This window comes from Cricetulus griseus, chromosome 4 (assembly GCF_003668045.3).
Source record: "Cricetulus griseus strain 17A/GY chromosome 4, alternate assembly CriGri-PICRH-1.0, whole genome shotgun sequence".
NCBI lineage: Eukaryota > Metazoa > Chordata > Mammalia > Rodentia > Cricetidae > Cricetulus > Cricetulus griseus.
This window is the reverse complement of record NC_048597.1, coordinates 207,376,978-207,403,724: the sequence shown is the minus strand read 5'-3', so window position 1 is coordinate 207,403,724 and position 26,747 is coordinate 207,376,978. Positions and strand designations below refer to the sequence as shown.

Sequence of the window (26,747 nt, the reverse complement as noted above, 5' to 3'; positions counted from 1 at the left end):
ATTATGGAGCACAAAAAAAAAAAAAGGCAGCGTGAAATACAAAGCAAAACTAGACACATAAAACAGCCAAACTGCAGGGGTAATGGGAACATGTGTTGTCAGAGTCGAGGCAAGAAAACCTAAATGAGCAAAAGAGGGATTAGAACCCTAGCTGATTTTTACACTTTTATAATGTTCTGAATTTTTCAAATTCCCTACTAAAAAATACTGCCTGCACAATCACATAAAACTCAAAAAAAAAAAAAAAAACCCACACTGTGAACTTCTTAACAAATAATTTAAGGAAAAGAAGCAATCAAAATTTCCACTACCACATTTTCTTTTTACAACAGCAGAAACCTTGGTAGCCTCCTTAGAGGGGGAGCTAAGTCAGTTGGGTTGCATTTCCATGGTTGAACAATCTGCAGTTGTTAAATGGTTAAGAACTGTGTAGCAGCTTGGAAAATGGATACATTAACGGCTTTATTAGTGGTCAGACTTTAGAAGATTGTTGGATTTCCATCCTATTTATAAGTTGCCATGATTTACTACAATATTGTTTTGTAATAAAAAGTTAATGAAATCAAGGAAAATAAGTGTAAAATTCGATCAGAACATGTGTGGTTTGGGGGTCTAGTCTTTTCTCTTGTGGTTATAGCTGTAGAATTAGCTGTCTCTCCCACACCAGGCAGGTCCTCAACCAAGGCAGACCATTGGCTCTCTGGAAGCCAGACTGTGGAAGTTACAGCTCTTTGGTTTGCCCCAAACCAAGTGGCAACTCACTGGCTTCACAGAGAGTTGGGGCTGTCTACCAGGGGTGTTAAGGCAGGGTACTGGGTGTTCGACACTATTCGTGAAACGGATGCCACTCAAGGAGAATAACTGGTCTAGAGAGTCTGTGTGGGGGCCCCAACTTTTTCGTACAAGTGAAGAAGATTCACTTTTCTCTCTCGATTTAGGGGTGCCTGCTATCCCTTCCTCCTTAAGTGCCACTTTGGGCCGGCCCAGAACTAAAGTCAAGAGGCCTGTGAACTCGCTTCCATACAAGGGACAGGTGTCTAAATGATGCCCTTTGGGGAACAGAGTCTGGTCAGAAGGGAGTGGCGACAGTGGGCTCTGTGCCACAGTGCTCCAGCCACCCATTTCCTCTCCCCTGTGGGGCCATCTGTAACCGGGCAGGGAGGGGCGGGTCCTGGGTGTCGCCGCGCAGAGGCGGGTCAGCTGCGTCCAGTTAGTGGGGACAGGCTCCGCACGGAGTCAGCGCGTAATGGGGACCATGCTGGGCCTAATGGGAAGCAGCCGGCTCGCGGCGGCCAAGCCCCTTCCCACGGGGCCGGAGAGCGGCCGAGATAAAACGCACGAGCCGCGAGAGGAGCTTTGATTCCAATACGAAACAAATTATTCCTCCCGGAATGGAACAAAATCAGTCAGGGTGGAATCTCATGGCCGTCATTCCTCCCCGCCAGCCTCCGCCGGCGGCCCAGGACCTGACGACCCGCGATTCTGGGCAGGCACGCTACTCTCAGAGCTAGAGCAGACCAGGGTGACCCCAAGTCACCTTCAGACCAGTGGTCTTCAAGCTTGGGAAAAGACACCTTAGAGGGACCAGGTGAAGTTTGACGTTCTGGGCGCCACCCTTTGAGTTTTTGGTTCCAAAGGTGCGGTGAGGGTGGACCCCCGAATGTATTTTCCAAGTAATTGGGGCTGTGGTACCAAGTGGAGAGCCATTTGACAGGTAGGAACAGGTGAGTGACCTGCCTTTGGGTCGGTCCCCCACCTCCATCCCCCATACGCAGATAGATGAGTTCCAGGGAGTTCTATGATAGGTTATTTGTTCAATACCCCCTCACACACACACACACACACACACACACACACACACACAGAGTGCGCTCATACATATACACATACACAAGGGCCCACCAGCAGATAAATAAACACACCTTGTATCATGGGTCCCTGATAAAGACTGAACCCAGTGAGACTTGTCCCTACAGCCCCTGTCGGTGTGTGAGCAACAGCCAAACCTCTTTGAAAGCAAAGGAATAAACCAGGCAAGACCTCCAGGCAACCCCTCCCCAACATTTCTGCCCCAGTTGCACAGTGGCTAGAGAAGGTTCCTGGCCCTGTGTTACCCTGCCTGGGCCACAAGTTAACTCCAGTCAGGAACAGTTTGGGGACATGGCAGGAACAGTAAGGGGCTTTCAACAAGCTGGAGTGACAAATTGGAGCTATGCCTGGCCCCCTGGAACCTGCTCAGGTTTCCAAAAGCTTGCCAGTGCCTGAGCTGTAGGGACTCTGGGATAGTGCCCCCTCTTGCCCTCCCTGCTCTCTTCACCCTCTCCCTTCCTTGGGTAGGGGGAAGAAGCTGGTGGTTTAGAAAAGGATGATCCCTTTCATTTGCACCTTAGGGAGCATGCAAAGCCAGGCACCTCTGACAGGGACAACTCTCTGAGGAGATGCTTCTCTTTTATATTGGACCCATGCACCTAGACGTTTTTGACACATCTGCTGCTCAGGGGAAACTACCAGAGTGGAAACAAAACAGAGCAGAAGGAAGACATTCCTTCAGGATACCATGGACCAGGGCAGGTTTGGATCATTGTTACCCAACTTGAATGGAGGTTAGTCTCTTTTAGGACCTGAAGGCAGAGAGATGGGCTAGAGACTCTTATGTGAGCATCCTGAAGTTTGGGGACTGTGGATGAAGGCAAGCAAGGTCAGTACTGTCCAGTTTGGAGAGTTTTGAGACTGCATTGACAAAATATCCCAGAAAAGGACAATGGAATGCTATGCCTGAGAAAAGCAAGTTTCTTTAGGAATTAGAGATTTAGAAGCTATCAATTGTGAATAATCATGGCATTTAAAATTTCTTTAGATGAAAATAAGCTATGTAAAACCATTTTAAAATATATATTTTATTTTTTATGTATAGGGATGTTTTACCTGATTCTGTGCACCATGTGTGCCTGGTACCTGAGATGGTCAGAAGAGGGTGTCAGATCCCCTGAAAACTGGAGTTACAGATAGTTGTGAGCTGCCATATGGGTCTGGGACTCAAACCTGGGTCCTCTGGAAGAGCAACCAGTGCTCTTGATGTCTGAGTCATCTCTCTGTACCTCAAACACCATCTTTTAATGCTTTTCTTCTTAATTTTGGTTACTTTGGGTCTATGTTATCAGGGAATGACTAAATTGGCTTATTGCTCTGTATATCTGGTTTTTGCCACAAGACTCAACCTCAACTCTATATGGGAACCAGCATGATTACGTAAAACACCCCAAGTGTCTGGGCCACACCCTACACATGGAGCCTTTGAAGAGTCCTTTTATTTTAAAAGCCACCAAGGTACTTTGAGACATCAATTAGGATCAGAAACTCTTGAGCAAGTGTGTTAGTTTCTTTCTTATTGCTGTGGTAAGACTCCATGATCGAGGCAGCTTACAAAATGAAAAAGTTTAATCAGGCTTATGGTTCCAGAGGGTTAGAGTATGTGATGGCGGAGTGAAGGCACAGCGATGGGTGGCTGGAAACAGCAGCTGATCTACAAGCAGGAGGCAGATGAGAGACACTGGAAATGGCATGGGCTTTTAAAACCTCAAAGCTCACTCCCAGTGACATACTTCCTCCAACAAAGCCTACATCCTAATCCATCAACTGGGGACCAAGTATTCAAACGTATGAGCTTTTGAGGGCCATTCTCATTCAAGTCATCACAGGAAGTAAATGATTAGATTGGTTCTGGACTAATGATAACAAGAGGTTAACGGTGTCTGCTTACCTGCTTCTTAATGAGGGCTAACTGATCTCTACCTTCTGGAAGGGCTCATAATCAGACCCTTTTCCTCAACAACAGTTCCAGTTGACAGGACTAGGAGAGCACCTGACCCTGCTCTGACAATTGTATAGTGCCATGTCAGGAGACTAAGGTATAAAGATGCCAAGAGGTTAAAGCTAGAATGGCCATGTAGCTTATCTATCTATTATCTATCTATCTATCTATCTATCTATCTATCTATCTATCTATTATCTATCTATTATCTATCTATCTATCTATTATCTATCTATCTATCTATCTATCTATCTATCATTTATGTATCTATGTATCTATTTATCTATGTTTATATCTGTTTGCTTATCTATCTGCTTAAACACCTTTCTCTGTGAGGTTTTCTTTTTTGTGGTGTGTGTGTGTGCTCGTATGAATTTGACATTATGAGATTAGACTGGTGGGGTTAAAAATGGATTTTGCTGTTTTGTTTTGAAGGCAAGGTCTTGTTAAGGGAACTTACTCTGCCTTGATGTAGCCCAGACTGGCCTCAAATACATGGTTTCTCCTGCCTGAGTTTGTTGCATGCTGATATTATAATATATCACCAAGCTTGGGTCTAAGTTAAAGTTTTTTAAAATTAGGCCCAATGTGGTGGCACATGCCTTTAATCCAAGCTTTTGGGAGGCAAAGGCTTCTAGACCTTTGAGTTTGAGAGTGGTCTCATCTACACTGTGGATTCCGGGCCAGCCAAGACTACATAGTGAAACCCTGTTTCAAAACAAACAAGCAAAATAATTAAATTATTTTTGAGTTTTTTTTTTCTAGAGGGAAGTGGTGTTTTAATCATCCTATCCCTTATGGCAGATAGATTTTGGAAGACATTTTGCATGGCAGACCAATGAAGGCCTACTTTTATTGTGGACATAAAAACAGAACTCAGGGAAGCTCAGTCTTGCTGGAATACATAGGGCATAAATACAAGACAAATGGGACTTTCTAGCCTGGGTACTTGAGTGGGTGAAATGAATCAGATCATTCTGATCTGATCATGCCTTCTGAGCTCTAGAGACGAAAGCGAAGAGTGTGTGTGTGTGTGTGTGTGTGTGTGTGTGTGTGTGTGTGTGTGTGTGTAGCCACAAATGTACCTTTTATTTTAGAAACAAAAATATCATTTCTGACCCAACAATAGCCGGATCCCTGTGAACGAAGTGTTTGCATATTTTCCTGTTTTAACAACCTAAGTCCGGGCCTGATTGTCAGTAGGTCATGAGCAGCCCAAGCAGAGTGCTTGAAACAACTGCCTGAGCCCTGAGAACCTGCACCCGGCTTCGTGCCAGAATTTGGGCTTGCATTTAACAGTAGTGATGAGGTCAGGAGTTGAGCGAGAGGGTAATTGCAGTGATCCCAAAGCCCACAGCTACTGCCAGAAGCAACAGCTATAGCTGATATGGAGACAGAAGCAGGAGGTAACTAACACATGTTGGAGCTTTCTTTGCCTGGGGACCAGGCTGAGGGTGTAATTATGGAGAAGGCATTATTATTGGAATTTTTTTGAGGGTCAAGTGAACGCATGTTTGACCCCTACCCTTATAAGGTATTGCACAATCTCAGGTCACAAATACTGTTTTGTTTCCAGTTTGCCTGGCTTTGGTCCTAGAAGTAGCATGGGCTGGGTGACTGTTCAACTGCAATACTGATTCCCGATGGTTTTCAAGCCACCCTTCCCATCAATCAGTCTGGCTCCCTGAGTCTCCAGCAGAGGGAGGTAGTTGTCAGAAGGGTCTAGAAGGTTCTCTTCTAATCTAGAGCAAGGCAGTCATAAATTTTTTGGGGTGGATTCTTTGTGTCCTGAGAATGGGACCCTAGCTCTCCTTATTAGATTATTAAAAGAGTTAATATTTAATGATTAACTACTTATTGTGTGTTGAATGACCCAAGGAGTGTGGCTAAGGAAATATTCTTGGACGGGAAATAGAACTGGTGGTTCATCCATTGGATGGATTATTAAACAGTCATTGCATATTTTTTTCAAACAATATCTGGAGAAATAGACAAAGTTGAAGACAAGCAGGACAGAGAACTGAAAATTCTCTTTTGGGAGCTGAGGCAGAAGGAAGCCAACTTGATATATATATATATATATATATATATATATATATATATATATCAAGACCCTGTAAATTATATGGAAATTACAGCGTGTTAACTAGGGAATTGTTTTTATTTGTATTGCAACATATGAATAAATGACAAGAGAAACGTTACCAAGATATTAGCTGTGGTTACATTCATCAGAGATGGCTGGAGTTTCTGTAATTTTGGTGGCGTGGGGATGGGGCTGAGAGAGTGAGAGAGAGTCTGTGAGAGAGTGGGGAGAGACAGAGACATTGAAACGGGGGAGAGAGAGAGAGAGAGAGAGAGAGAGAGAGAGAGAGAGAATCTTAATATTTTAATTTCCCTGTTTTCAATTTGAGTTCTTTTTGTAACTAGAGGTAAAAGTGGAGATGGGCAGAGTCCTGCTGGAAACAGGTATGATCCACAGGTATGGTCACTGATTCTACCTTGGCAGCGTGGATTGCAGTCGGTGGAACATTCTCCGACTCACTGCCAAAGTCCTTTCAGAGCCAGGATGAGACATCTGAAATCGGTTCTGTCAGCAAACCCGGAGGAGGGCCTATGGTGTGCGGGCAGAGAGAGAAGCCCTTCCTGTCACTGCAGTGCTGCCCATTTGTTGGGGGGAGACAAATGCATTTCAGGAATTAGGAGACATCTAGAGCCCAGACAATGTCCAAGTGGAGTGAAGAGTACGCCAGAGGCAGGCTTTTGGGGCGCGCGCGGGTCTGGATGCCTGAGCCTCATCAGATCCGTGCTCCGGTGGCTGTAGGCCTGAGCACAGCCTGGGGCTCTCCCTGCGGTTCCTTGAGTCGGCCAGTGGCTTGCAGCTAAGGGTCTGGCGGGTGCTACAGGGTTGCGGCTTCCCTTGCTACAGGGTGTCAGCTTGTCTTGGGGAGGGCTGATTGTCCCTGGGTCTCGCGGAAGCCGCATTCCAGCCAGCGCAGAGCTGCAGTTGACTTTGAAACTCCTAGTCTGCCCACCTATAGTCTCGGGCAACCGTGGGGAGCTAGTATAGGTGGCTGGTGACTATGGAAGGTTCGGTAGTTGAAGGTGCGACCCTCACATTGGAGATCGAGTGACAGAAGGGACCCTTTTTCTGCACTCTCTTATGGCTGCAGTTCCCGAGTGGCAAAGAAGGCGGTGGTGATGTCGTTTGGTGCCAGCAGAGGGCAGCCTGTAGGCCATGAGGCCGACCTTGCCGAACTTTGGGCTGCGTTCCAACGACCCGACCCTGCAGAGAAATGGCCTTGGAGCTCCGAGCAGCAACCTCTGTCGGAGAAGCCAGACGCTGAGGCTCAAGGGCACCTCAAGATGAGGTTCAGTTATAGTCCTGGGACAACCTCACTCTGCCACAAAGAGGGCTTGCAGGGAAGGGGACGGGGCGGGAGGACTGATTGCCTTAGGAAAGAAAGCAAAGGTTCTGCACCCAGGAAACGCACGTTTTCCTGCACTAGAGTTCAAGCCTGTAGAAACCTAATGATGTTAGTGAATGCTAAGGAAAACTTCACGCCCTTGGTAGAGGCTAATAGTGGGATAGCTCCAACGTGGAGCTATCAGTAACCAGGTGATCCGCTTGTGGGGGGCGGGGGTGAGCAGGGGTGGGGTGGGGGGAGGCAAACACACCTAGCTGGGGTTCCCAGCCTTTCCCTGGACATTTTCTGGGTGTTGAGCTAAAGGAACTCACTGCTCTGCTCTATTCTTCTAGTAACCACTGTTGTGAAATGGGCATGGTGGGCTCTGAGTCTTAAAGGTATGGATTCCGGACTTCATGAGCTAAATGAATTCAGGTTTCTTTACTGCTCTGGCTTTGGCTCAGCGGAGCGCTGCTAGGTTTGACTCTGGGGGAAAGGATCCCTTCTCCGTGCCTGAGTTACTGCCCCAGAAACCCAGGTGGGGTTTGGGGTCCTTTTACAGAAGGACAGGCCACTGTCTGAATGTGCCAGGGAGCGCTCTACTAGCTTTCTGACCAGCCTGGAACTCTTCTGTAATGAACACTTGGGTCACCCAGATCTGGAAAGGATCGTTTGCAAAGGAATGAAAAACAAAACAAACAAACAAACAAAAAAACCACCAAAAACCTGTGCTTGCTGTGGTGGGTCTCTTAGGAAGCCTGCCAAAGGGCCCAACGGTCCTGCCTAACTGGGATCCCTTGAAAACACTACAAAAACCCACTTTGGCTTTGGGCAGCAGCCAGGATCCTGAGAGCTTTGGCTAGTTTCTGTCTCTCACAGATTGGTTGTAAATGGGCCCTATTTGATTGCTCTTGGCTCTGTTCTCCTTCTGTAAAATTGGAAAGGCGAGCATTTCCCAGGGTTGTTGTGAAAATTATGTTTGAAAATTGTAAAAGCCGAAGTGTAAGTCATCATTATGACTCAAGAGCAGCCAGGCCTGTTTACTACCTGTGTTTTGCCGGCTAGACAATGGGATAGATGCTAGAATCACATCACTCGTGTGCACATGCATCTGTGTCGGCGTCCGAGCTTTAAATGTGCATGTCTGTCTCTTTGCAATGTGACAAACACATTGACAAAGGATGCTCGAACAAGGACTCAGATACAGGCCATCCTTCTATAGTCAAGCGCATGCACATTGCACTTAGCAGGCCAACCGAAGGTCTGTGTTTGAAGACAGGGTGTATACATTGTTCAGCCGGCCTATTTCTCCCTAGCTAGGTCAATTGCTCCGGGGAAGTAGGGTCTCCTGTATGGCTCTGGGGTGCGGAAAAGGCCGGATCCGGGTCTGTAGGTCAGCACGAGTTGGCGACTTGGCGCCACCGGGTTCCTTTATCTCTCATCTGCCGGAGATGGGCAGCTCCAGTTTCACTGGGGACAGAGAGCCGGAGAAGGAGGTGGTAGAGGGTGCCCTGGACCTTACTCATTGTGTCTGTCGACCTCTCCAGGTATAACCATCCTGGGGATAAAGTATTCAGTTTAGGGACAATTGCATGGGGCCACCACCGCACAAATCTCCTTGGAGGAAGTAGAACTAACTTGACTCTAGGGTCCTTTGGGGCTGAGGAATCTCAGGATACACTACAATGCTTGAATGAACAATGATGTTGATGGCCACAGGATAACTCTCCATTTCCATACCAGCCCATTGCTTGGATCTGCTCCTCTGTTCCTTCAAAGGGGTGGAAGCATCAGGGCATTGGGGTGTGACTTGGGGAGCCCAAAGCCATTGTTCCAAAGGTTTCTCAAGCAGATTTGAGTTCTGCAGAGACCCAGCTTTCTGAATCACAGACTCATACTCACTTCTGCCGTCTCTGCAGAGGGTTCAGGAGGACAGGAGACACTGTCCAGACAATTTGAAATTCAGCAGGGCGGGGAAGGAAAACAAAAACAAAACAAAACAAAACAACAACAAAAAACACCAGCAAGCACATAGTTCTGGCAGCACAGACACCAGACAGACTAGGATAGGGACAACCAAGCCTAGTAAAGGCTCAACACTGTTCCTCCTATGAGAAGCAGGTCCACAGGGAGCGCAGCTCTTCCCTGTCCAAGTCTCTAAATAGAAAATAAAAGTGCTTGGTGAGAATGGGGACCGGCAGAAATTTCTCAGGGAAAACGCAGTTTGGGAACCCAGGCAGGCTGTGGCCCCTGTTCAGTAGACCCACGAGGTCAGCGGGTTGGAATTGTCAACTCTCCATGCCGAGTTGAAAGGGGCCTTCGGACGACCCGCTGCCCCCTCCCCCGGGATTCCACAGGGCCCTGACCCGGCCTTTATCTCAGCGCGGTCAGCAGTCGCGGGGGCTTCAGGAAAGAGGACAAAGGCCCCGTGTCACCACGGGCGGGGGCCGGTTTCCTGACTCTCTGCTCACTCTAACAGCCGTTAGTGGTAGTTGGGAAAGATTTTTCAAAAATACGTGGAGAATTTCCTTTTTTTTTTTTTTTTCCACTTCTAGAAGCAAACGACAAAGCAGTAAATGACCAATGCTCCTTCACCCTAGTCCACAGGGACGAAAGTTTCCTGGGACCCCGCTCTTTCCTTTTGTTTGCCTGCCCAATGATCCTTTTACACAGATGAGAATCCAGAGAAAGGCTTGGGTTGTTTGATGTGCCAGTAGCATTACCAAAGACAGCTAATCAGGCTGTGGTCTCAGTTTGGTCTTCCTCCGTGCCTGGGGTCGGATTGCTGCAGCCCCGCTGCCGTCTTTCCGGCTCTCCCAGGATTCCTACCCTTGCCTGACAGTGCGGACTACCTTAGGCGCAGACGCTGCCAGCCTAATCATTTCTTTCCTCCATCCCCCAAATATGTGTAGGGCTAGCTGGGGAGTTTCAGCCCAAGCCAGAGGATCTGAGCTTTCTGGCTGCCCACAAGAGGGTGCCCGGGTCCCTGGAGGCCCAGGACCTTCCCCGCTACCCACAGCAGCAGGTCCCGCACAACCTCGGCTCCCGCCTCCACAGCAGCCCGTCTTCCACTGACTCTCAATTCAGCCCGCATCCTGCGCTTTGCCCTGCTTCCCTGTTTCTAACCAAAGGCCTAGGGATCCTGACCTACAGGCTAACAGTCCCCTCCCCCCATCTCCCACAGAGTGGCCACCTTCTGCTGTTCTGAAAAGGGTAAAGAAACCCCCCCCTCCGCCAAACATTTCTGCATCAGTGAGGAGGGTGACCTATGGGGAAAGCATCTTTCTCAGAGAAAACCTCGAATATCAGAGAAAATAGCCTTGAAAGAAGCAATAGGGAAGTTTCCAATCTGTGCCCTCGGGGGGTCAAGTGTTCAGTGCCATCCGTGCCTCCTTCCTGATGTCAATAGACTTGGCGAGGCAGACACCATTAGCTGTGCCTGGACCCTGGTAGGTGCTGGCTTGCCTGGGTTCCTGGGGGTGCCCCGCGGTGGCCTGGCAATGACAGCTGGTGGGACCCTTTAGTAAAGGCTTGGCCCTTCTCTTCTCTTCTTCCATGAATGGGTAACTTACTTAACAATAAACTAGGTATTTTGAATCGGAATATTTAACTATTGTAATCACACTGTTTAGATCTCTCTTCTATAGAGGAGAGAACTGAAATCTGGAATCTACAGGATGCCTGGCTTCCATTCCGGTTCGTGCCAGTGTACAGGCTTATGTCTGTGTCTCATCCTGCATGAGCCACATCTCTGGGGTGACATGGACTCAGAACAAGGTGTCACAGCTTCATCTCAAGCCAGAACTTGGGCCACAAATCACAGCTCCTGCTGAATGGTCTGCCTAAACTCATACTCAGGGCTATACTTTGTCTCAGAGCCTAGTGACACAGAGCCAGGTGGCAGCTAGTGTCACCTGTTCTCAAGTCTCCTCCTCTGAGGATTTCTGAAGATTGTGACATGCAGCTGGCCACTTCTTTGGTCAGATCTTCAAGTAGTCAATTGTGTGAGCTTGCTTCCTGGGACCCAGACACTTCTTTGGTACCGATTGGAACCCTCTCTGTCCAAAAATACCCAGTTATTGACCCCTCTTGGTTTGAAGAATCATCAGGGCAGAAGGTAGGGCATAAATACTGCTCCTGTCGGCTTCTTGCCCCTGACTCCTATTCTGTGACAGAGAAGTTCTGGTTCCCAATTTCAACCCTTCCTACAGGTTCCATGGGCTACTCTGAGGAGGCTGCCATACAGTGGCGATACAGCCAACAGGACATAGTTAACTGCTATTAAATAAAGTGGGGATACTTTGGGAATCTTGAGCTTGACCAAATCACTTCCTGGCATCACACCCCCCTTTTTTGGGGGGTGGGGGTGGGGGCTAAGATTTTGAGTCAGCAGTTGGAAAGCTCCAGGCCCTTCACCAAAGTATTTTCCAATGAAGTCTGGATTTGCCCCCAATTTCTACCCACCACCAGGGGGCTCTACATGGCTGATTTTTCAGTCTTGGCTTGCAAAAGACAATGCAAAGGCAGAATGCCCCTAACTGCAGGTGAAAGACCCTGGACATCTTGCCCATCAAGCAAGAGTATAGAGCCGGGAACTCTCTACTGATGCCCAAGAGAAAATACCCCTCCACACCCTGGAGAGGAATGTGGAACCATGTTAATAGTTCCCACAATTCCTCCTTATATCTCTTACATTATCGAAAATGTCTCCCTAGTCCCATTAGAGAATTGGCTATCCCTCCACCAATCCACTTACTTTGGGCTTTTAGGGAAAGCAAAGGTAACTATAAGAATCTGGGTGTAAAAGTGAGAAAATGCTGCATTCTGTCAGTGTTTGGGGATGTCTACACTGCCCCACTGACACACACTGACTCACACACACACACACACACACACACACACACACACACACACACACACCATGTACCATGTTTAACAACTCATTACCCAGAACCTTCAGAAATTAGCAGGATATTTGTATCAAACTCTATTTACATCACATTTATAGAGCACACTACAAACATTTATGCATATACCCACATGTATGTGGGGCTGCTAGCTCTCCAAGCCAGACTGTGTATTCGAAGGCACAACTATTCTGTGTCGGGGACTCTCTCACTTGGGAAGTTATCTGAGTCAGATTCTCGAACAAACTCAAAAGAGCAAAGAGGGAGAGAAGAGAAAGGAAATCTGAGATGAGCAAGGTCTGTTGTTGTCCCCAACTAGGGAAAACAACTAACTTTTAGCGCTTTGGAGAACCCCTTAGGGCTGGAATTAGAGACAGATGTCTTTCTGGAGGCATCAGTGGGGAAGTGGCTCTTTTCTCTTACCTCCTCCAACCACGGTGTAGATTCTGGGAAACCCCCAGTAATTCCTTCATCTAATTTTCCTTACTTGGCAAAGCCTTCCCAGCTGTGGATGCCTCTGGCTGGTTAGTTCTTGGGTGCAGTGAGAGGTTCTTCAGGGCAGGCTTTGCTCAGCTTCTCCATTTCCCCAAAGGTGGGCAATGACCAAGAGCCCTGCCTTCGCAAGCTGTCCCCTGTTTTCTGCTCAGGATAGCAGTTTGAAGGGGTGCTGACAACTAGTCCTGGAACAGGGAGCCTCTGCCAGATGAAGTGATGGGTGTGCATACCTCCTCATTGTTCAGCAAGCCAGAAACACACATCCAGAACACAACTGCTTACATCAGCACGAGGTATGAATGCATCACATACCGTGGGCTAGTCAGCAGTCTCTAATGTCAGTCATATGGTTATTACAGCGTCCTAAATATGTCCTTCACCACCCCACTCTGCAGGTGAATGATAGATACAACACTCCTATCCTACCACCATTAAATAAGACACTATAAACATATTTACATCAGGCACACACTATACAACTATCAGTAGGATATGTATTCGAAAGAGAAATCATGGAGACGTGCACATACAGCATACTGTCTTTTCTGGAACTCCCACCCCAATCAGACAGTTGAGACATCGGGCTACAGAGGCACCCTCAGGCCTGATCAGACTCTCCTGTTTCCCACTGCCACTGAGACTCTCCTTTTAGCCTGTCCCCAGTGGGTCTCTACCATAAACTCTTCTCTACCACCCCAAATCCGCCTTCTGAGATATTTGGGGGGTGGAGGAGAGGTCATTTAGGTGGGAACGACTTCCCCTTGATCTCAGCAACATACAATCTAGATACCATCCTCACATTCCCGAGGTTAGATCTTCCGTTAGTGGAAATGAGGACCTATAAATTCATTCCAAGTGCGCTGCTGCTCCCACCTCATTTCTCTGGACCTGTATCTTATCAAGGGTGGAAGAAAGGGAAGTGTAAGATGTATGACTGAGCATGGGATCTAGTCCTTGTTGTATCAACTCCCAGCCACTGTAAAAGATGCAATATCTGTCACCCCATCTGAAAACTGAAAGCCAGCCACCTCCAATCAGCCGGAGAGATTTAGACTTCAACCAGGGCTAACACCTTTTGTATCTTAACGAAAGTTTGGGTCTTAATTCATTATTTGATGAGCTCAGTAAAGAAAAAGCAAAACTTCATCTCTGTAGCATATAGTGCACTCAATTTCAGGAAAAGCATCAAGTTTTCAACCCTTACCTCAAGAAAAACGAATGCCGATTTTTTAAAACAACAGTACAACAAATCAGCTAAGACATTGTAGAAAAGCTTGCATATCGGGATTTTATATGAAAAAACCCACAAAATGTTATATATTTGACTCGAAAATAAAAACCCTTAAACGTATGAGGATAATAATGAGAACACCCTGCACACACCTAGTACAATTATGTAAGAGGCAAAAATATAAGCTTACACGGGCGCAAAAATAGAACAAACCATGCCTACAGTAGCCTCTGGCGAAGGACCGGTATCTTTGCTGGTGCTAAACAGCCGCAACAGACGAGCGATGACACAGAAAAACAAACAATCTCCAGAAAAACAAAGCAGTAGCGACAGCCCAAAGCGACTGCCACCCTGGTTGCTCTCAACCCTTGTTTGTGTCACTTTTTAAAAGGACACAATTTTGCTGAAGGGCTCGCTCTTTTAGCTAGCTAGCTGCAAACCATGGCGTAAAAGAAACAATGTTAAGTCCGTGTTAAAAGAAAAAAACAAAACATTTATTTGGGAATTGACAAGGGACGCGCGCACACACATACAAATACAACAAAAGTGCTCTAGTTCCCTCTAGAAAATTTGGTCCCCAAAAGACATTACTCAACCGCCAGGTCTCGGAAATTTTGGGTCGGCCGGCTGGAGCCACAAGCCCGTGTAGGCCGGCCGTGGCCGGTTTCACATTTCTCCTTCCGAAGGTGGAAGAAGCAAGACATCTGAAAAACAAAAACCAGGGAGGGAAGTGTCATCCCCGAAGTGTGGCCCAGCCAGGCAGTAATCTCCTGGCATCCCGGACTAGAATTGGAAGATCCGGGGAAATTGCTTTGATTTTATTTTTTAAAATACAGAGGAAAATTCCCGATTTGTAGTAGAAGCCTTCTTTTAGCTGTATTCCCGGCTCCGAATACAGCCGTCTGAAGTCACTATGGGAATTCTATACAAATTCCCGAGCAGGGACGATGAAGAAACTAAAGCTTTTGATTTTGTTGTTGGGTTTTTAGCAAACTCGAAGACCATAACACTTCACCTTTTTTCCCGATGAAAGTTTTATTCTTTCTCCTTTTTCCCCCTTAAAAAGTATTCTTTAATATAGTTTTTAAAATAAAAAAAAACCTCACCGATCTTTTAAGCAAGACGTTAGCCAGCCACGCTGGCCGGGAGGTGCCCGAAGAGGAGGATTGAAGAGCGGAGGCACCGCGGCCTCGCTAGGCGCAGGGATGTGAACCCGATTACAGGCCGCGGAACTAGGCTCCCTGCTCCAGCCTGGGGCTCAACCCCCGCCCCGCCCAGTGGGCCCCTCTGCAAGCGGCTTCTGATCAGTTCCAGGAGGGATCGCGGAGCGACCAGACACGTTCTTTCCTTTCTCCCGCTGCGTGGGTCCCGCTACCCCAGCAGCCCAGCGCTTCTAGCCGCAGACAGCGCGGCAGTCTGGGGAGAAAGTGGAAGGCGAGTCCACCGACCTGGAAAAGAAGGCCAAGAGGTCAGCGCCGCGGACACTTCGGCCGCACCTTGGCCGGGGACACACTCCCTGCGGTGGTGACACCGGGACTCCAGAGGAGAGGAGGCCTGCGGAAAGCGCGGAGGGGGCGGCCTCCGGCCAGGAGCGCGCTAAGGCAGAGGCCGAGGTGGGGAAGAGCACCGGAGGAGCAGCGAAGGCGACAATGCGGAGCCGCAGGAGCGGGGCGGAACGAGGAGGCGCAGAAGGCTCGAGGGCTCTGGCTCAAGAGGCTGTCCCAGAGTGGGTGCTGTCCGGCTGGCTGCTGCGGCTGCGACCCGAGCTCGGCTCCTCCACCCCGGGGCCGCGGCCGCACGCGGTGGCTCTTAGAGATCTAGGCGCGAGTGCAGCGCGCCCGTCTTGCTGTCGTGGTCCCAGTAAGAGCAATGCATCATGGCGAGCTCTGGTTGCCGGGCGCAGGCGAACTGCAGGCCGGGAGCGCTGGTGGGCGCGGGAGCCGGGGGAGCGGCGGTGGCCGGGCTGGCGGGGCTGAGCTGACCCGGGGGTGGCGCGGCAGCCCCGTGGTGTGGCGGAGCTGGCGGAGGTGCGGCGGCTGCGTGCAGATGGTGTGCGTGAGGGTGCGGGTGGGGATGCGGCGGCGGCGGGGCGCGGCGGGAGGGCCTCCCAGGCCGTTGTAGGAGTTCACGACGCCCGGCGGCAGCGCCATGCTCTGCACGCGCGAGTACGCCGGAGGCGGCGGGGCCCGCCAGCCCCTTGACCACCGCTGCTGCACCGGGCTGCCCGGGCCGGCGGCTGCAGCGGCCGCTGCAGCTGCTGCGCGGCCGCCGCCATCTGGCAGGAGGCGTAGGGCATGGGCGAGGGCGGCTGCGGCAGGGGCCAGGAGTTGTTGAGAAAACTCGATTGCAGGTACTTGGGTGGCGCCAGGTAGCCGTAGCCATCGGCCCCCGCGCCTGCCACGCCGCAGCCACCCGCTGCTCCTCCAGACCCGAAGAGCCCCTTGCCTGGCTGAAAGTGCGCGGCCGGCGGCCGGAAGGGCCGCTTCATGCGACGGCGGCGTCGGTAGTTGCCCTTCTCGAACATGTCCTCGCAGGCCGGGTCGAGCGTCCAGTAGTTGCCCTTGCGCTCGCCGCCGCCCTCGCGCGGCACCTTGATGAAGCACTCGTTGAGGCTGAGGTTGTGGCGGATGCTATTCTGCCAACCCTTCTTGTTCTTCTCGTAGAACGGGAACTTGGCGATGATGTACTGGTAGATGCCCGACAGGGTGAGCCTCTTCTCGGCGCTCTCGCGGATCGCCATGGCGATGAGCGCCACGTACGAGTACGGGGGCTTCTGCGCGGGGTCCGGCTTCTCCGGGGCTGTCCCGCCACCCTTGCCCGGACTCGGCGGCGGCGCCTCGGGCTCTTTGACTGTGCGCCCGCTCTCCGAGGACAGCAGGGCCCCCGCGGCGTCCTCGGGCTCCGGGTAGCTGGCCATCATGACAAAAGCCGGAGCTCCTCGGCCGGGCCGCCCCGGGGCTGTACTCTCCCGGCTCAGGCTCGCCTTGCAGGCGGGCGCAGGAGTGTGCGCTCGCGGCCAAGCCTCCAACTTCTGCAGGCTGCGGGAACCGGAGGCCTCGCGCCGCTCTTGCTCTCTTCTCTTTCCCCACGGGGAGAGGTCGGCGGGAGTGGAAGTCAGCCTCTGGCCATGGAGAGTCTGCCCAACAGCGAGGGGCTCCGGCCCCGCCGCCCCTCCCCGCCCAGGCCAGTCCCCGCCTCGGTGGGTTTTCTTGGTTGAGCTTTCCCCTCCCCCCACCGCCCGGTTTCCCGAGGCGCGACCCGCGTCTCTGGCGCAGCTGCCTCCTGGAGTCCCTAGTGCGCCAGGAGTCTTGCTCCGTTCTGATTCGTATGGACTCCGCCGAGTTCCGCTTGCGTCAGGGGCCTTCGCCCCTATAGCCGGGCAGCCAGCAGCGCACGGGCGAGTTCATCTCTAAGTCTCTTTTTTTAAACGGCCGGCACAGCTTGGACCGGCCTGCCCCGGCCTCGGGAGCCTAGGGGGCCCCCCGCCAACAGCCGGGCTCACGGTCTCTCGAGCCCTTGAAATCTGCGGGTGCTTGCTTTTCGGAAGGCCCGCATGGGGGCTCGCTGCACCCTGTCAGTGGCCCGGGAGCACAGCCCCCAGCGAGGAGGAGCCCCCACAACCAAGCCTCCAGGCAGCTTTCAGGTGACAGAAAACAACCCCTTTGCTCTCTGCTTGGGGCTAGATTTCTAGCTTGAGGCTTAGGGAGGGGCGAGATGGCGAGGGGGCCGGACCAGGGTGGAGTGGCAGAACTTTGCGGCAGCTGGAGGTAAACCAGCCCAGAGCTCGTGTCACGGAAGGCAGAAGCTTCGGCCTGCTGTGGGCCGGAGAGAGGATCGCTGGGAAGAGGAGTACCGCTTGCATCGACACTTGCCTCATCTGTGCTGCTGGTGGGTGGATGTAGGTACCAGGTTTCTCCTCGGAATTCTCCTTGCAATCCCGCGAGTTGGGTGTGTGTTTTAAAGACGAAATAGTGTCCCCTGTACTCCGGCTTGGACACCCATGAGGATGTTGCCGAGGGACTGTTGTGTGCATAGATGTCATATGGCAGACGATCTGTGATATATGAAATACCGCGCAAGTGCAGATATGCTGTTCAGAAACTCAGGTATGCTTATGTACAAGGTTTGAGAGTTGAATCTGCTCATTAGTGAGGTGAGCACCAGATTAAATATGGTTCGTGGATATAGCATCTTTTTTTTTTTTTGTCTTTTTCCTTCCCCACCGCCACAATCGTTACCTGCCTGCTCCCCTCCCAGCGTTGGTAATTCTGTTATTGACTCGAAAGAAAAGCAACAGACTGGGGGCGGCGCTTGCTCACATCTCAGTCATGATAGACAGCAGTTCAGTCTTCTTTCTCTAAAGGTTTTAAAAGATGATAACAGAGGTCTGGTGGGTATTCAGTTACACCCGCAAGAATAGAAAAGGACTCAGGAAATCTGCGCCAGCACAAAATCAGGTGTGCCATTTAACTCAGCCTTAACACATGTCCACAGTCTTGAAGTGTGAGAGAGGCTAGCGTTTCAAATCTCCAAGCTTCACCGTGCAGCGCAGAGGGCGCAGAGGGCGCAGACGCTTTGTGAAGGGTGGTGGTGTTAATGAAAGCCCTAAAGGTGTACCGATGATTGGCATGTCTAGGTGGCTAGCTCACTGCCTGTTTTTACTTCTTTCTCTCAGGCTGCTTGGCCTTCAAGAATTCTCCAGAATCCCTAGAGCCCGCAGTGGCCAGTGACTACAGAATCCGAAGACCACCTACCTAAATTGTGCGCTCCCACTTGGAGATGAAAGGAAAGGAGGGTAGTGTGTGTATGACTCAGGAATCCAGGCATCTTGAAGATGACTCCAGAGAGGTCAACAGGGCAAACCTGGCCTAACCACCAGGGTGAGTGGGAGTTGGAGTCCTCTTAATTCCCGGGGAGATACCTAATTCCAGCCCTTATTGAAACGGTTTGGGTGTTTTTTCTAGGTTCTCTCTCACTGCCCTGAACACACGTGGGACAAACAGCACTTCTTCAAAAACCCAGCTGCTTTCTGAGCAGGCCTGCAGGTGTTTGTCGTCTTCCTCAACATCAGGCATGCTCGGCTATGGATAGGAATGATGAGTCTGATTGGTCTGGGCAAGGCCAAACTATCTGGCTTTGGTGGGGGTCGCTACCCCCTTTTTTCTTTCTGTCTTTTTTTTTTTTTGACCACCCAAGCTGACCCTGGGTCCTTCTCCCCCCTTTCCTCCAAATGGCTCCATTTCCGCTGCTCAGCTTCTCAGCAGCCAGGTGTGACAGCATTGTTGTATGTGTCATCACTTCCCCGAATTCCTCTGTCGAGCTCCCTTTTCAGTCTTTAAGGGGCCCCGTGTGTGTGTGTGTGTGTGTGTGTGTGTGTGTGTGTGTGTGTGTGAAGAGAGAGAGAGAGAGAGAGAGAGAGAGAGAGAGAGAGAGAGAGAGAGAGAGAGAGAGAGAGAGAGTTGGGGTGTAGGATTTTTTTTTTTTAGTGGAAATAGTCATGCATTCTTGGGAATTAATTTCTTGCTGTCCTTTGCAGGATCAGCACCCTAATCCCAGGTGGAGAAAGGGTGCCTCGTCCGTGTACAAGGCTGGGAAACAGAACTGCAGGCGCCATGGGGATCACCACACGGGCTGGGCCGGCGGTAAGCAGCCAGGGCTAAGGGCTGGAGGAGACTGGGAAGAAGGTGCTTGTCTGCACTACGGTTCAACTGGAGGTGGGTGCCGCAGGATCTCCAGGAAGCGGCGGGGTGAACTTTAATTTACTTCTCACTCCTACCCCATCTCCTTAGGCAGGCTGGGTAGGGCCCCTACGTCTTGGCAAGGGTAAGATTCTGTTCCTCTAGGCCTGTTTGCAGAGGTTGTGTAGGCCACTGCATTCGCCAGTTCCATTCTGACAAAGCTGGGCGTCCACTTAGTGACCTCTGGCTTGCATTCACCTCCAGCGGCCATGGTCCTGAGCCAGACGGAGCTCCGTGTTTTTTCTGGTCGGGGGTTTCCAAGAGGCCTCAGCTTCTCCAGCTCCTTGTGCCGCTAGAGAAATGCCTGCAAACGCCATGCTGGGAAGACGCCGACATAGCAGTCTCTCAGCGAGTCAGCCCCGCGCTCCGATGTCTAGACGGCAGACGTGAGCAAGTCACTGGTCCCTGATGAAGATATTTCTCTCCCGGGTTGGGCTCAACTGCTGTGCTGAAACATTCTGTGTTTCCCCAGCACCAATCAGATTAGACGCACAGCCGGCTGCTGGTCTCTCAGGTCCCCTTTCTTATCGGTCCCGGAACAGTCCCAGCTTCCAGTTCCCGTGCGCCAGGAGAGACAAACCAGTGAAACTGAAGTACTCCTCCGCGCAAGCCGCCTCTGCAGCGCACTGACAAGAGAGCTTCCGTGGGGCTTACCCCTCCGTACCCAACTCCACATTAACCGAGACCTCGAGCCTCCCACCCACATCTCAGGCATCTACATCACTCTGACACACTCACAATGACCAGGTCCACCTCTCTCCATCGACTTTAAATCCCCTCTGAGCTCACCTGTTGCAATACTATTTCAGATTCTTCACATTTAGGTAGAAGTGTGTTAAATTGGCTTTTAGACACCAAGTCTCTTTATACACCAGCAAGCCCTGCCATCTCGAGGTTTTCTAGTCGGTTGCTCATGTGAAGGGGATTCCATTTCGTGAAAACCTGCGGGACTGTGGCTTTGGAGATCTAATGGTGTTCTCAGGATATTTGCAGAATAGGCTAGGGGACCCTTTGTTTCTGGATTCCACAAAGAAGATGCTAGTTGCCCTCTGGAGGCCAGGCCTGGGCATCTCTCTGCAGTGTCCAGGGAGGGGTCATGTATTCTAGAACGAAGCAATGGCTTGAAGATGATGCACCTTGACCTGGAAAGTGGGAGAACAGAAAGTGGGTTTCTGGAAGGGTCTTGGGTGGCCAGACAGCTCAGGACCACTTGTTATCAGGTCTGCTCCGTGGAGTTCATATCTGCGTAGCCCACCCTTCTTAGGCCCCTTTGTAGACTAATTGAGGCCTTGCTAGGCTCTGGTTTTGTGACTGGGCATAATTACTGGCAGGCTGCTGTGGTGGTACAAGCATGCTTTTGTTGGGGGAGGTAATAGTCTGTTTTAGGGTCTTTGGGGGTGGATAATTGAGGATCCTGGTGTGCCCGGTTCCCAGTACTTTTTAGCTTTGGCATTTCGCTTGGTGGAGTGAAGGATCAGTAACACATCTGAACAGAAAAGGTTTTGTTGTATGGATGATGGAAACTCAAGTCCAGAAACATGCAGGGTCTGTGTCAGCCCACAGATGTACTGGGTACAGACAGAATGGGGGTCCTTACGCCTGGCTGTCGTTTTGCTTTTAGACAGGGTCTCACTGTGTAGTCCTGGATGGCCTGGAATTCTTTGTAGATCAGGCTGGCCTTGGCTGAGATCTGTCTGCCTCTGCCTGTTGAGCACTGGGACTAAAGGCCACCACACTGGACATGCTGGGCTCTGCTCCCTGCACATACCACTGACAGGCTGGGAGCCACTACAGTGGAGCAGATGACAAGGGCCCCTGTTAATTCTCAGTAATATCAGCTTGGGAAATTAAGGGACCTTGTACTGCTTCAGAATTTTACATTTTTACCATTTTTTAATAGTGGCATATTCACCTGAACTAAAAATAAAATACAGAAGGCTTGCAGTACAAAGTCTCTGTTCCAAAGTTACTCATCTTCCAGACAACCAGAACCCTCGTTGTTATCACATATTTTATGCATATACAAGCATGAACACCTCTTTTCTCCTGCACACTGCCCCTTTCTGTACATGGTAGCAACTAGTGCCCCACATTCTGTGTCTTAGAAATCCTTCTGTATCTTCTCCCCTCCCCCGCCACCCACAGGGTTCTCTCTTAGCCCAGGCTGCCCTGGAACTTGAGATAATCCTCCTTTAGGCACTCATGTCTCTGATTTCAGATATGTGTCAGGACACCCCTTCTTAATGCACTTTCTTTACAGCGCTGAGTGGCTGAGCTGTTTCATCTTCAAGGTCACCGTGATTTGATTTGGAATCACCTAGGAAACACACCCGTGAGCCTGTCTGAGTTTCCATCCCAGGGACTGGGGCCCTGGAGTGAGTAAAAGGGAAGGAGGAAGTTAACAGAACACCAGCATCTATTTCATTGCTTCCTGGCTGTGGACACAATGAAACCATCTGCCTCAGGCAGTGTCCTCCCCACCATGATGGACTTTATCCCCTCAAACTATGAACCCAAAGTGGCTTTTGTCAGACAAAAAAAGGTTCTTTTAAGCTCCCCCCCCTCTCTCTCTCTCTTCTCTCTCTCTCTCTCTCTCTCTCTCTCTCTCGTGTATGCCAGGTGTGTGAGGGTGCCTGAGGATTCCAGAACACCTGGATTCGATTACCTGGAGCTAGAGTAGTTGTAAACTGCCCAGTGTGGGTGCTGGAACTGAACTTGGATCCCCTGGAAGAACAGTTAAATTAATTCTCTCACTTGCTGAGTCATCTCTCCACCCTCTCTGTGAGATATTTTATCACGGCACCAGAAAATTTAATTAATACAGTGGTGTCTAGATTGTTTCCAAGCCTTTGTTGACACAAGGAATACTTTAGTGTACAATCTTGTACACTTAATTTTGTAGACATATCCATATATTTGAAAGCAAAATTTCTAGCAGTTGAGGTCAAATGGCACATTGCTAAGTTTGGTAGGTTATACAAAGTTGTCTTCTTAGGTAGAACAAGTATGGGCTCCCAGCAACAGTGAATTAGATTCCTGTTCCTTCCTCTACTTCAGTACACACTTTAGGGGTCAAAGGGGCTCACCAGGTAGCTCAAACTTGTGATGTTTCTGTCTCTGCCTCACAAGTGCTGGGATTGCAGGTGTGGGCCACCATGACACTACATCTTTCCTCTTTAAGACAGAAACCTTACAGATTGGTTGAGGACTCATCTGCATCTTTCTTTCTTTCTTTCTTTCTTTCTTTCTTTCTTTTTTTTTTTTTGGTTTTTCGAGACAGGGTTTCTCTGTGGCTTTGGAGGCTGACCTGGAACTAGCGCTTGTAGACCAGGCTGGTCTCGAACTCAGAGATCCACCTGCCTCTGCCTCCCAAGTGCTGGGATTAAAGGCGTGCACCACCAATGCCTGGCTCATCTGCATCTTTCTTTGGTTCCCTCCTGTAGGGAGTCACCCTAGCCCCGCCCAATAGTCCTGGGGCAGGTACCAGGTGGACCCGGGGACTCGCCCAGAAGGGCGTGGTGGGAGCTTCTTAAGGGGCTGCACGTGGGGACACAGGCCCCTTTTGTTCTGGCCGCGCTGGCTGGTTTCTATAACCTAGCTCTGGCCTGTGTTTTACCTTGGTGTCTTCTGGAATAAAGAGACATTAATCTTACACCCTCCCCCAAGTTTCTCTCCTGGAGTGAACATCTTGGCAAATTTGGTGTTTAATATCCCTGTACCTGTTATGACATGTGTGTGACATGTGTGTGTACTCCTAGGCAATAAGTTCTGGGATTTTGTAGCTTTATATAACTGGCATCCGGTTGTTCTAAGAGACACGTGCTTGCTTTTTTTTTTTTTTAATTCAACCATATGTTTGTGAAAAAGTTCCTGGTCAATACACAAAGACAAGCACAGTTCATTACCTCTGTCCATTGTAGGAACATGCTGTGGTTTATTTACCCATGTTCCTGTTGAGGCATTGGATCATTTCCTAGTCTTTACTGTGACCCATAGGCCTGCTTTGGACTTTGTTATACATGGCTGATACCTCACATGGGCTGCAGTTTGCCAAGGGTGGGAGTGCTGGGTCAAAGGTGACAGGAATCTGTAAGTTGCCCAGTTACCAGCAAGCAGAGCCTCAGCTGCTGTGAGTGGAGCCTCCATCTTGCCCAAGATGGAGCAGTGGAAGAAGGTGTGAGCTTGGGTTTCAGTGACATCAGTGACATCCTGGCTCTGTGATGTATTTGCTGGGTGGCTGTAGAATGGCTACAGAGCTTCTCCCTGATTTGGTTCTCAAAAATGCAAATGCATATGGTGATGGTAGCATCCCATGGGGTTCCCAAGGAGAGAAACTGAGATACTGTATGTAAATATTTAGTACAGCTTCTGGCATGGAGAAAGCACAGAAAAATCTCAGCAATTACTATTTGTAATATAAGTATTATGAATATATCAACAGCACCAATAATTGTTGTGGAATACTTAACTATGTGAAGGTGTGTCACATTTGTTTATGCTGCAGAATACTAATTTAATGATGTAAAGGTATGTTACATTTGCTTATGCTGTGTTTAACAATGTAAAGGTGTGTTACATTTGTTTATGCTGTATTTGTTTAACGATGTAAAGGTGTGTTACATTTGTTTCTGTGTGTTTGTTTAACAATGTAAAGATGTGCTGCTGTCTCACCTTGCCTGCCTAAGGCACCTGACGATTCGTCTAATAAAAAGCTGAATGTCTAATAGCTAGGCAGGAGAGGGATAGGTGGGGCTGGCAGGCAGGAGAATAAGTAGGAGGAGAAATCTGGGCTCAAGAGAGGCTGGGGGGAAGAAAAGAGGAGAGAATGTGGGAGAAAGAAAGGGAGACACCTGGAGCCAGCCAGCCAGCTAGCTGCCGCCAGCCAACAGATGTGGAGTAGGACATGCAAAAAGAAAAGGTAAAGTAAAACAAAGCAAAAAACCCAAGGCAAAATGTAGATGAAGAGAAATAGGTTAATCTAAGTTAATCTAAGAAAAAAAAAAAAACGGAAAGAAAAAAAAAACCAGTTAGCCAAAGATGAGCATAAGCTGAGTCAGTAAATCAAACAAGGCCTATACATTGCATTTGGTTACTGTCTCTCTTTTTTTAGCTATTGAAAACACTCATCTATTCCTTTTTTTTTTAACAACTGTGTTTGTAGGCTGGAGGTCAGCCTTGAGTGTTGTTTTTCAGGAACTATCTACCTTGTGTTTAGAAACATGGTCTCTCACTGGGACCTGGGACATACCAATTAGTCTAGGCTGGCTGGCCAGTGAGTCCCAGGGGTCCACTTGTCACTGTCTCACCACCAGTGGGGTTACAAGCATGTGCCACTGTGACTGATTATATTTAAAATATAGAATCTGGCAGTCAAACTAAGGTCCTCGTGCTTGCAGAGCAAGCACTTCAACTGAGCCGTCACTATAAACCCCTTCTTCTACTCATATATCTGTTAAAGATAGTGGTCAGTTGCTCTATAATTTGGCACAACTGGCTCTTGTTGGTTGTACTCTGTGGCATCTCCTCCGACCTTTGTAGTTCATGTTCATTGGTAGATGCTATAGTTTGGGTTAAAGGCCCAGTCTGTAGTCCTGCTGGGTGATGGTAGAACTTTTAGTAGGCTCAGCCTTAATGGAGGAAAGCTAGGGAAAGGTGGGGGTTACCTGAGATATATCTTCTATGAACTCATGTATTTGTACACTTGGTTCAGACAGCTTTCCTTTTGTAGGAGGTTATGGAACCTTTAGGAGGCGGCGCTTTGCTGGTGTAAGTACATCATCAATGGGGGCTAGGCTTTGATGGTTTATAGTCTTGCCCCACGTGCTATTCCCTTCCTCCCTCCCTTCCTCCTTGTCTCTCTCACTGTCTCCCTTCCCCTCCTTACTCCTTCCTGTGTGTGGATGTTTTCTGATCTTGCTGCAATGCCATAATGGGTTCTATCCCTCTGGACGCATGATGAGCTGAAAACGCAAATAAACTCTTTCTTCCTTAAATGGCTTTTGGCCCTGGCATTTTATCACAGTAGCAGAAAGTAAGTGTGTGTGTCTGTGGAGGGGATGTCAGACCTGGTCCATTTCTGCTTTCTAGAGGTTGAGACCGTCTCTTCCAGAAGCCTCTGCCGCAATGCACTGTGCTACCACAGTCCCACAACAACAGGGCTATAGATCATGGTTGGAAATCATCAAAGCCAGGAGCCAAATAAACCCTGTCTCCCTTAAAGATGATTTGTCTAGGATATTCACTGGAATACCTGAGTGCACACTGATGGAAGGCTTATATAGCAGGACGAGAGGCTCACTCAGATTAATTTAGAGATTATGAACACGTCTCACAGTGTGCAGTCCCACGGGGAATGGGGTGGCAGACACCACCAGTGTCTGAATTATTTTTCTTTTATATTTTAACAATCACTGATGATCACTGCCTAGAGACATTATTCATTAGGGATTGCAAAAACAGTGGTAATTTAATTCTATCATTCTCCAGGAATTAACAAAACCATTTCACACAGAGAAACTTAAAAAGAAAAGAAGAAAACCAATAACCACCATTTGGGGCTGTGGATGACAGACAGGCAAATGCGGCCTTTTTCTTATGTTTATAACAATGACAATGAGATCCCAAGTAGTCACTTGGGAAATCGCTGATTTCATGGGTTCTGAAAGGTTCGGCACAGTCTTCCACTGAGAAGAAAGGGAAAGAAAAAGAATGATTGTCAAACACGCCGACTTCCCATCACATTACTGGTTTCTTGGCCGGCATGTGCTGCATGGCTGTCAAGTATAGCGGACCTTCAGGTGACAGGGTGCCACCACCTGCAGCTCCCCAAGTCCATGCTCTAGTGCTGCAGGTAGGAAGCTGACAAAAAGGGGCACTGAGACTGGGCAATCACAGGTAAGGGTCAGGAAACAAGTCGGGAATGTGGCAGGGAGTTAGTCACCCCCATTGTCGTTCAGGTACTAGTGTCCAAGTCCAGGGAAGACTACCAACCACATACTGACAGGTGCCAAAGTGGGTACTGTGTGCTCTGGGAGGGGTAAGCAAAAGTCTTCTTGTGCCTGTGATACCCACGTGTTCCCCATGGTTTAACAAGGTGTCCATGTGTCTGGAAGGATGGCTGGGTTTGGCCCCTTGGCTGTCTCAGGGTACCACATTCTG

General features: G+C 49.5%; 1 pseudogene; it reads right to left on the bottom strand.

Annotated features, from left to right (window-relative positions):
- Positions 1 to 15,660: 15,660 nt before the first annotated feature.
- On the bottom strand, positions 15,661 to 16,771 carry LOC113835515 (annotated as a pseudogene).
- Positions 16,772 to 26,747: the final 9,976 nt, after the last annotated feature.